Genomic DNA, 10140 nt, shown 5'->3' on the forward strand with positions numbered 1-10140 from the left:
CATCGCTATAGCGAGGACGACGCCGATCGGCAAACTCTCGCTCTCAGCCATCACCAGCCTCTCAAAACCATCACTTGGCATCCCCCAGAGGTATAGGAGAAAGCCAAAACAGCTCTCAACAAACAAAAGCTAAGGACGATGGAAAGAGAGCATGTCAAAAAGAAGACGAACAGTATGAGGTTCAAATGGGTTTGAACACTCGTACCACCAACTATACCACTTTCAATAAATCGTGACGCCATTTTGTTTTAACACGCATACGGTCCATTGATTTTAACCAATTCCGTCAATTCTGAAGAGAGGGCGGAATTTCTCTAATTCTGGCGCCAGAATTGCACAGTCGGTGTGTTACCGGTCTGGTCATGACTCAAGGGCGCGAAAGGCCTCCCTGGCCCTGGCCGGCGTACGCGCGATCGATCGCGAGGGTGTACGTGATCTCTTAGGGAGTATCAATGCAGAAGGTGTTGTTTCGCTTGATTCACTAATCTCGGAATTCAGAAAAACAAATAACGAAGTTCTTGATGATAGAATGGCTGCCATAATTAGCCATTGGCGGACTATGGTCGGCCAATCGTCAAATTATGCTTTTGATTATGCCACAATTATAATAATAATAATAATAATAATTTTAATATGGCAATAAGTAGGACGAGCTGAAGCGACATGTGGACTACTTTATCAACAATGTAAGCGATGGAGACAATGCAAGAAACAATCTAAAGGGTAAAGAAAATACATGTAAGAAGAAAAAGGGCAATGGAAAAAAAGATGATTCGAACAAGTTTTCGTACAACACTCTTCAGGAATCACCGTTGTACTAAAGAACAAAATGAGAACAAAGGAAATAATATGGCCCGATATCTGAGACTTTCGACCTTCGGGGCTACGCGGTTTTTTTGAGAAAACACTAAAAACAAATTTGTTCGCAAAAAAATCGATTCCGTCAAAGCAAAGTGCAGAGACGACAATGGCGGAAGAAAATTGAAGGCGATTCTTGTGTCAGCTGGTTATTGGGCTCACGGAGCACAGCAGCCGCGATCCCATGGACGGTGATGCATCGTTCTTTGTGGATATCCTGTCAAGCAGCGACAGCGCTTCTAGTTCTGAGAGCGCATGTCAAGCGAATCGATCGCAAGTGACACGCGGTACTTACCTGTCGGGGGCGACGATGATGAGGACTTGGCCTGGATGAGTATGATCAAGGCCAACCACAGTCTGCCTCAGCGATAGCTGCTACAGCTCCAGGCAAGGACAACCAGGTGGATTCATGAGGGTACGCCGCTTGCAAGGTCGCTGGGCGCCCTTGCGCGAGTGGCAGAACTGTTTCCTGAGTGTCACGCCAGACCTGCTAAAACAGCACGAAATGATGCGAGTTTTCTTTGCGACGATGATCCTAAAATGTTGGGATGGCAAGCTCGATACTCGAGCTAATAATGGCGAATCACACCAACACGGAGCACATGAGGCTGGGCAATCTCGAGTAATATTCTGTTACTTTTGAGTTGGTGGTGTGAAACGCTTGTCAGGCTGTGTTACTGATGTTTGGAAATGGTCAGTCTCCACAAAGTGCAACAAGGCGAATCTGGACGCATTTGCTCTGTTTGACTCCTTCACAATAAGTATGTGAATGCTGTTACATGTATCATGGTGTTCCGTCAAAATCGGCTGCAGACTATCCTGTCAAGCACGTCCATCACCAGGAGAACAGATAAATCACCTCTCCTTCTAATGCTGCTATTGCTGCTGTTGCAACTACACAACCTCAATAAAGTCACGGAATGTTGGAAATGAAGTACCTGAACAGTCAAAACACTTTATTATTAGTTGGCTATTGATATCACGTGGAAACAATTTTTGGTGGCTGCAAACACACTGATCTTTCAAAATTGTAAAAAAAAAGAACAATTCATTAACATGACTCCTGACTGTAGAATGCATTTCTACATGGTGAATATTGGTCTGATGGCCGTGAAACGAAGTCACAATACTCTATAAAGGCTAGACATCAATTTAAAATAGAAAAGTCAATTTCACCAAAACAGCCCGGAAGGTCGATTTTCTCAGATATTGGGCCATATAGCAATCAAGGTAGGGTGACACGATACAATGACAGCACTGGAATATCGAGGTGCGATTTCTCACAAAAGTGTGTAGAACACAAGGGTATACAAGTAAGAACTAAGCGTGACAAGTGTGTATCAGCAACAAAAACTAAAAAGTGAGAACGAATGATAATAATAACAATAATAAACAAGAAGGTGACAAAACACATTTAGGCACAAGTGGCAACAACGTTGCCACACTACACAAAAGAACATTATTTGAACAATTTTAGGGTAATAACACTATCTTTCTGGACACACAAATTCGGCTTATGAATGCGCTGACAAACAGCTTCCAAAACTTGTAACTGCAAAAGATAACCATGACGAGCACGGCACAAAACAGAAAAACAGGAATCAGAATAAGTACGACAACAGTCAGTACTAGAAACCAAATGATTGTATACTGAAGACTTATTACGAGACGGACGCACACAATCTCGACTCACGCGCACACCCTCACACTCACTCTCGCCCCCACTCAGTTCACCTTCTCCCTCACTGTCCGAATCAGAACCTGCTCCGTCATCCACAGCGGTTCGACTCTCCTCCTCATTTGCATCGTCCTGCGTCTCACCTTCACCACCCACGCCAACCGTGAATGCCGTTGCCTTCATGTCAGTCGTCGTCCTTTCCGATTGTTTCCTTTGTATTTTTACCGTGAATTCATAGGTCCGGTTGTAATCTGCTGTAGATCTCCGTGGTCTGTCATTTGCTGCTTTGTTTTGTGGATTAGTTGTTGCTGTTGTTGTTGTTGTTGGATGTGAACCTGGTGTTGTTGTTGGATGTGAAGCTGGTGTTGTTGTTGCAGCCATGGTTGTTGGTCTTTTTGTTGAATCCAGCTCTAGTTCCGGTGGGACAAATCGACCGCCGCGGGTGCTCTCCACCAACACATACCTCGAAGGAGGAGGGTCAGGGGGAGGCAGAGGTGCTGTCACCACTCGAGGCACAGCCCCATGCAAAGCACCCAGAGGCACAGACTTAGGCACACCCGAGGGCTGCACCAATGGCGGTTCCGCACGCACCTCCAAAGAGCTGCCAAGCTCAAGCCCGTCCAACACAGATGTCAGAGGGGGAGCGGCAGACAGCGGCAGGGAACTATCCTGCCGTGTAGGTGATGGGTTTTTCCTAGGCCTCCCGCGTTTGGGCCTCTCAGATTGCGCACTGGGTGGAAGGATGTGAAGTGGAGTGTGTTGTTTGATACGTGCGTTCAGGTGCTGAACAGTCCTACCCACATACCGACTAGCACAATGTCGGCATTCGAAGTTGTAGATAACATGACTGAGGTGGAGGGTTGGTAGGACGTCCTTCCGCACCGTGAACGCACGCATTGTTGTGAAGACTGGCACAAAATGTACTGCATAATAAGTACGACGGACGATAGACTTGACTTATTATTATTATTATTATTATTTTTTCTTATTTTGTGAGGGACTTCGCGACACACTTTGATCGATTCCTGCCCCTTCCATGGCAAACATAGATAGACGGGACGTTTGTGACGTTTGTGTTGATTGATAGCTCCAGTGCTTGGAACGAGGCGGATTCCGGACCCTCTCGCACCACATAGCCAAACCACAGCAGCCTGCGTCGCCGGCATGTGGCACTAACTGGAGATTGTTTTGTTTCTGTGTATAAGTTGTTATTTGTGATGCGTTGCGGGTAGACAATCTGCAGCAGTACGCGTAGCTTCCTCCGTTGCCATTTGTCCAGTTTGTCGTTCAGCAATTTGGACAGAGTCCACAATCCGCAATTGTATAGAAGGATCGGCATTATGAGGCAGTTAAACATACACAGTCGGGATTGAAAGGAATGCCGTCTCCAAGAAATCGAACCAAACGCCCTGTTTGCTTTTGAGATTCTCATGTCCACGTCTTCTGCAGAGCCCAAAGAACCCAGAAGTTTGATTGATCTCCATTCGTTGCTGTTTCTTGTAACATCAACATATATAATTTAGTTTTCTGTGTATAGGTTGTCTTCGTTAAATATAGGTTCACACTCAGCAACGAGAGCCTTCGCCTCATCGTCATTTCGGTTATGCAGAGTAGTATCGTCAGCGTACTGCGTTGTTGGAGCAGGCATTGGTGAGCGAATTGTGCATCTTTCCCTGATCTTGCGCATTGTGCCTTCTGCATATGTTATGAACATAATAGGGGACATCGGGTCTCCCTGGACCACTCCGATGTTAGTTGGGAAAGGGGGACTCAGGGAGCCACTCAGCTTGATCCTGGCTGTCGTGTTGGAAAGTAGAGACTTGATGGTTGTTGTGCTGATATCTGCTTCCTATAACCTGCCAAGTGCTGTGGTGCGAATTATAGTGTCAAAAGCACCAGAGAAATCTAGAAGGGTGACGGAATATGTCCAGTTGCCAAGCAAGGCCCGCTCACACAGCGACCTTGTGTAAAATACACCATCAGCGGTTGAGCGGGTCTACGACAGGTCACAGCGAGACAGCTCACAGCGCGACAACTCACAGCGAGACAAGTCACAGCGAGACAACTCACAGTGTCGTCAACTCACAGTCAAGACAACTCACAACCAAGACAACTCACTGCGCGACAACTCACAGTGTCGACAACTCACAGTGTCGACAACTCACAGCGTCCTTATTTTATGTAATGGTGCAATGAAGACCTGGAGTCTGTATATATGAAATGCCAAGTTCGCAGCAACTCCTCATAGAAACTCATCCTTCGTCATGGTCTCAAACGACCGGAGTATGGCACGAAGTCGCTTGTCCTGATCTTCATACTTCCTCCTCTTCTTCGGAGCCTCATAGCCTGCATTTTCCCTCTCCACACACTGCTCCACCATTGCCTGCTCGACAAAAATACCATCCAGGAATTTCCAAATTGTGGGATGATGACACAGTCGATGGTAGACAAAAACTTGCGGTACAGAACACAATAATTCTGTTGTCCACAGTTTCCGGTCCACTGTCGTAGAGAAGGAAGACGTCCCCACCCTTCGTTTCTTGATAGCGCTCCGGCAACTGGAGGTCTTGCAGTGTGCCTGGGTTCGGCGGAATGTTCTGAACCCGCAGCCGATCGCGGTGTGGCTGTGAATTGTCGCGCTGTGAGCTGGGGTGGCTGTGAGTTGTCTTGGCTGTGACTTGTCTCGCTGTGAGTTGACGACACTGTGAGTTGTCTTGGCTGTGAGTTGACGACACTGTGAGCTGTCGGCTGTGAGTTGTCGCGCTGTGAGCTGTCTCGCGGTGACCTGTCGTGTTCCCAGCGACCTGGACGAAATCCAGCCTGGGTTTCAGAGACATAAACTGTGATGCCACAATTATCCCAACAAATATGCTGAATTATGCTCGGTTCCACTATGTCTATGTATTCACGCTGTACATAGAGGATTGAGAAACTACGCATACACACACGGCCATGCCCTAAGCATAATTTTTGTCTAAACCGAAAGATTATGCCGACCTTGCACGTTGGAATCCGTATATTATGTCAGAGCATAATATTTTGACGAAATCCAAAGATTATGCTAAATATTATGCCGGCATAATCCGCAAAGGGCTATGACAAGGAGTCGTAACTGGGGTATTTAAAAAAAAAACCATCTGCAGGCTTTCTGACAAAGCTGTATTACATGTATGCCCCTACAAAATTTTTGTCTAAACCGAAAGATTATGCCGACCTTACACGTGTATTATGCCCGAGCATAATATTTTGATGAAATCCCAAGATTATGCCAAATATTATGCCGGCATAATCCGCCATGGGCTAGCCACGCGTCGAAGTTGAAGAATTAAAGAATACATGCAAAGAATTCAAGGAAAGAGTAGAGGTGCTTGAGCACCGCAACCGCAAACTGACATGCACTGTGGAGTCTCTTGGGAGATCCGATGCATCCCGAACGCACCCGTCACCTGTTGCAGGGCCCCAACTCGACCACACCGTACGGGAAATCGTCCTGGAAGAGCGCCGGCAACATGAACTCCAAGATAATGATTGTGATCATCTCAGGACTTCCGGAGTCCGATGGGGAAAATCTCACCCAGCTTGTGAGCGGGCTGGTGCCCGAAGTGAACCCAATTGCCATCACCGTGAGACGAATCGGGAAGCCCTTGGAGAACAAACCCCGGCTGGTTCACGTTCGAACTGACCCAGGAACAAAAGCTAGGCTTCTGAAGCACCGTTTTGGGCTCAAACATGATACGCACAGTATCTACATAAATCATGATTTGACAAGGCAGCAGAAAGACACTAGACGTCTTGCCTTGCCTACCTTCAAGCAGATTCGTGCCAAAGGTATAAGATGTACTCTCCCGCTTGACATAATTCTTGTCGAGGGAAAGCTGGTATCCCAGCAGGATATCCAGCGACTTTTGTCAGCTAATTCTTCTGCATAGGACCTACGGGGATCTCCAAAAACCGCATTTAGAGCAATAACACTGTGCACTATTAACTGCTGCAGCCTTATAAGCAAGCAAGCGGAAATCATACAGTTAGTCAAGTCAGAATCGGTCGACATTATCTGCTTGACAGAAACATGGCTCAAGCCCAATAAACCAGATGCGGCTATTGCGATTCCAGGCTACACATTGCATCGTTTTGACCGCGCCAACACATCCCTGCCATGGTCCCAACTAGGTTGGGGTGGAGTGGCACAATTTGTCAAGGAACAATATAGCTGCAGTGTTCGACAACAGCCTGGGAATAACAGCTGTGAAATGCTATTTGTTGAGGTAAAGCTTCCTGGTAGACCTCTGTTCGTATCTGTTTGGTACAGACCTCCATGACAACCAATTGCTGCAATTACGAATTTATTTAACGAGCTCTCTCATGTATTTAATGACCACAACTGTGTAATATTAGGTGATTTCAATGCAAGAAATTGTGCATAGAAGGACTCTGACGTCACTGACAGTAGTGGTAGAGCACTGCAACTGGCATTTTGTGCAATATGAATTCACGGTTATTGTTGTGAACCCTCTAAGATTCTCTAAACTGTCAGGATCGTACGACCACACGGCACGAGGACAACTCTTTTCCTTTACACAGTATATTTCACTTCATCGAATAATTAACAATGAACACTTAGGGCATGTTCGATTGGTAAGGATCGGGATCAGGATCCAGATCTCAGATCCATCGGATCCTTCAGATTCAACTGAACACTTTATTTGGACCTTGACTGTTGCCATGTTGACAATGGCGCTCACGAATCACCCCAAAAGGGTGAACGTCGTACTCATCGCCTCCGTCGTACAAAAAGTCAACAAGCTAGCTCTATGTCCATCCACGTGTGCGTATCACAGTGTGTACAAAAATGATTTTTACCCGCCATATACGCACAAAGGTCACATTTGGATCCGTTGGATCCGGTCAACCCTGCTCCCCGAGGTGGGTTGACCGGATCCAAATCCGAAGGATCCGGATCCAGATTCGACCAATCGAAAGGGTGCGAATCCAGTGGATCCGGTGGATCGGGATCCCGATCTTACCAAACGAACATGCCCTAATAACACCAGCTATTTATGGCATGCAAAAAACAGCGTACATGCAAAACATACGCATATAAAACTGGACATAACAGCGTATACAGCAAAAACGCACACAGCGCATATAGCGGATGCCATGCAGCAACATCAGCGGTACGGCGGAGTCGAAATACAACATTGCAACGAATACAATGCTATAAGCGCGAAGGCCTTTCCCAATTGAGAACTGGTGGTTTGCAACATTCTCCCCACCAAAGGGCTTCTCACCGCCGTACAACAATGCACACAAGTCAAAAACGATCCTGGGCTCTGACTACGCGCCCAGAACGCGTCATCTCCTGCTGCCGTGGTGGTGGTAACGGTACTGACGGTTCATACGCTGGCTGCTGAGGGACGATAGCAGGTTGAGCGGTATCTGCAAGCGCAGGAGCCATGTCCTGTGACGATACTTCTAACGGCACTAACCTTTGGATCGGCCTCAACAGGGTACTGGTACTCAACTTAACCTTGGCAACACGACGCTTACCATCTCGACCAGGGAATAACTCGATGATCCGTCCCAAACGCCAGAACTGTGTGCGCTTGGTATCATCGAGAACAAAGACAACATCACCCACAGCTAAAGGGCGCGACATGGTCTGTTGGTGTTTGTTCAGCTGACTTAGGTACTCCACCTCCCAACGATTCTTGACATGCTCCAGTGTCCGACTGAGGTAACGCAATCTCGATGACATCTGCGCAGCGTCCAGGGTACCTGCTGGCTTCTCTGACGACATCCAGATGTTACCCGTCATCATTGCAGGGGTTACTGGTGGCTCATCCAGGCTATCAGACACATAAGTTAGCGGACGACTATTCACCACTGCTTCAACCTCATACAAGAGGGTCTCAAGCTCCTGGACCTTCAGAAACGCTGTTCCCATTACCTTTTTCAAGGCACTCTTCACTGTACCAACCATTCGCTCATAGAAGCCTCCATGCCATGGTGCAGCTGGAGGATTGAGCATCCATGGCACACTCAGTTTGTCAGATGCCGCCTTGAACGTTGTAGCGTTGTCAGACCTGATCCGAGACGGCAAACTACGTCTCGCGACAAACTTCCGAAATGCTATCAAGAATGACTCAGTACTTAAACTATCGACCACCTCCAAGTGAACTGCTCTGGTGGTGGCACACACAAACAATGCTATCCATACCTTCGGAGATGACTCACCACGGCGCACGTACAACGGACCAGCATAGTCGATGCCGGTAGTTGCGAATGGCCTCTCGTGAACAACTCGGTCTTCTGGCAGCGGCGGGCAGACTTCTGAGGCAGCCTTAGCCTTGTAGCGGCGGCATGTAACACATCGCTGCGTAATGTTGCGTAGCGCTCGTCGACCACCAATAATCCAGAATTTCTGACGGATGAACGACAAGACTCCTTCTACACCTTGGGGCATCCTTTCAACATGCATTTTTTCCAACAGCAACTCGGTCAGATGATGTTTGCCTAACAGGACTGGGTGCTTGGCTCCATACGCCAACTCGCTGTGCTGCAGTCGTCCCCCGGCTCTGAGCACTCCATGCTCATCCAGAAACGGTGCAAGCTGATACACCTTCGACCCAGGCTTCACTGGTTGACCTTGCTTGATCAGCTCAAGATCCTCAGTGAAACATGCGGCTTGAACGATGCGGTACAATACGTTGTCTGCTGCAAAATAGAGTTCAGCACGAGGCTCAGTGTGCTTCCACTGCAACATCCGAGTCACCATGCCCTGTGCCCTCGACCACTTACTGAATCGGAGCCACCATTCCTTATCAGATTCTCGACTACAGGTGGTGGCTGACACTCGTACTTCTACACTGGACTCATCTGTAGCTGCGGTTGAGGATGCGGTGGGCCAGTCATTGGGCTCCGTGATCCAGGTTGGTCCGCCCCTCCAGAACGGACTACGGATCTGCTGTGCACTACTCCCATGCGACGGTAAATCTGCTGGGTTGTGAAGGCCCGGGCAATGGTTCCACACAATGCCGACCTTCTTCGATATCTCTTGGACTTGACTGACGCGGTTAGCCACAAATGTTTTCCATTTATAACGATGGATTACTGATCCAATGAACGGTAGTGAGACTGTCAGTCCAGCCATAGACTTGCGTGACGGTCACACGCAGCTCCTTCACCACAAACTCAGCGTAGCGAGCCGCTAGCCATACTGCTTGTAACTCAAGGCGGGCTAACGTGGGCGGAGACACGGGTGCCACTTTGGCCTTGGCAAATACCAAGTGCGACTGTCCATTGACGACTGCATACAAACAACATCCCAACGCTTTCTCACTGGCATCCGCGAAGGCATGAAGCGCAATCGGCGTGTCAAGATTGCAGCAAATCCAACGTGGTATGTCAATGCTCACCACTTCGGCCAACTCTCCCCACCATTGCGCACATGCGGCTGCGATGCCATCCGGCAACTTATCATCCCAGTCGCCTCCGACTTTCCAGGCTTGCTGTAGCAGTATCTTTCCCGGCACAACTGCCGGTGCTGCTAGACCTAGCGGATCAAACACTGACGCAACACACTTGAGGAGGGATCGCCGGGTCCA

This window comes from Sycon ciliatum, chromosome 12 (genome assembly GCF_964019385.1).
Source record: "Sycon ciliatum chromosome 12, ocSycCili1.1, whole genome shotgun sequence".
Lineage (NCBI taxonomy): Eukaryota > Metazoa > Porifera > Calcarea > Leucosolenida > Sycettidae > Sycon > Sycon ciliatum.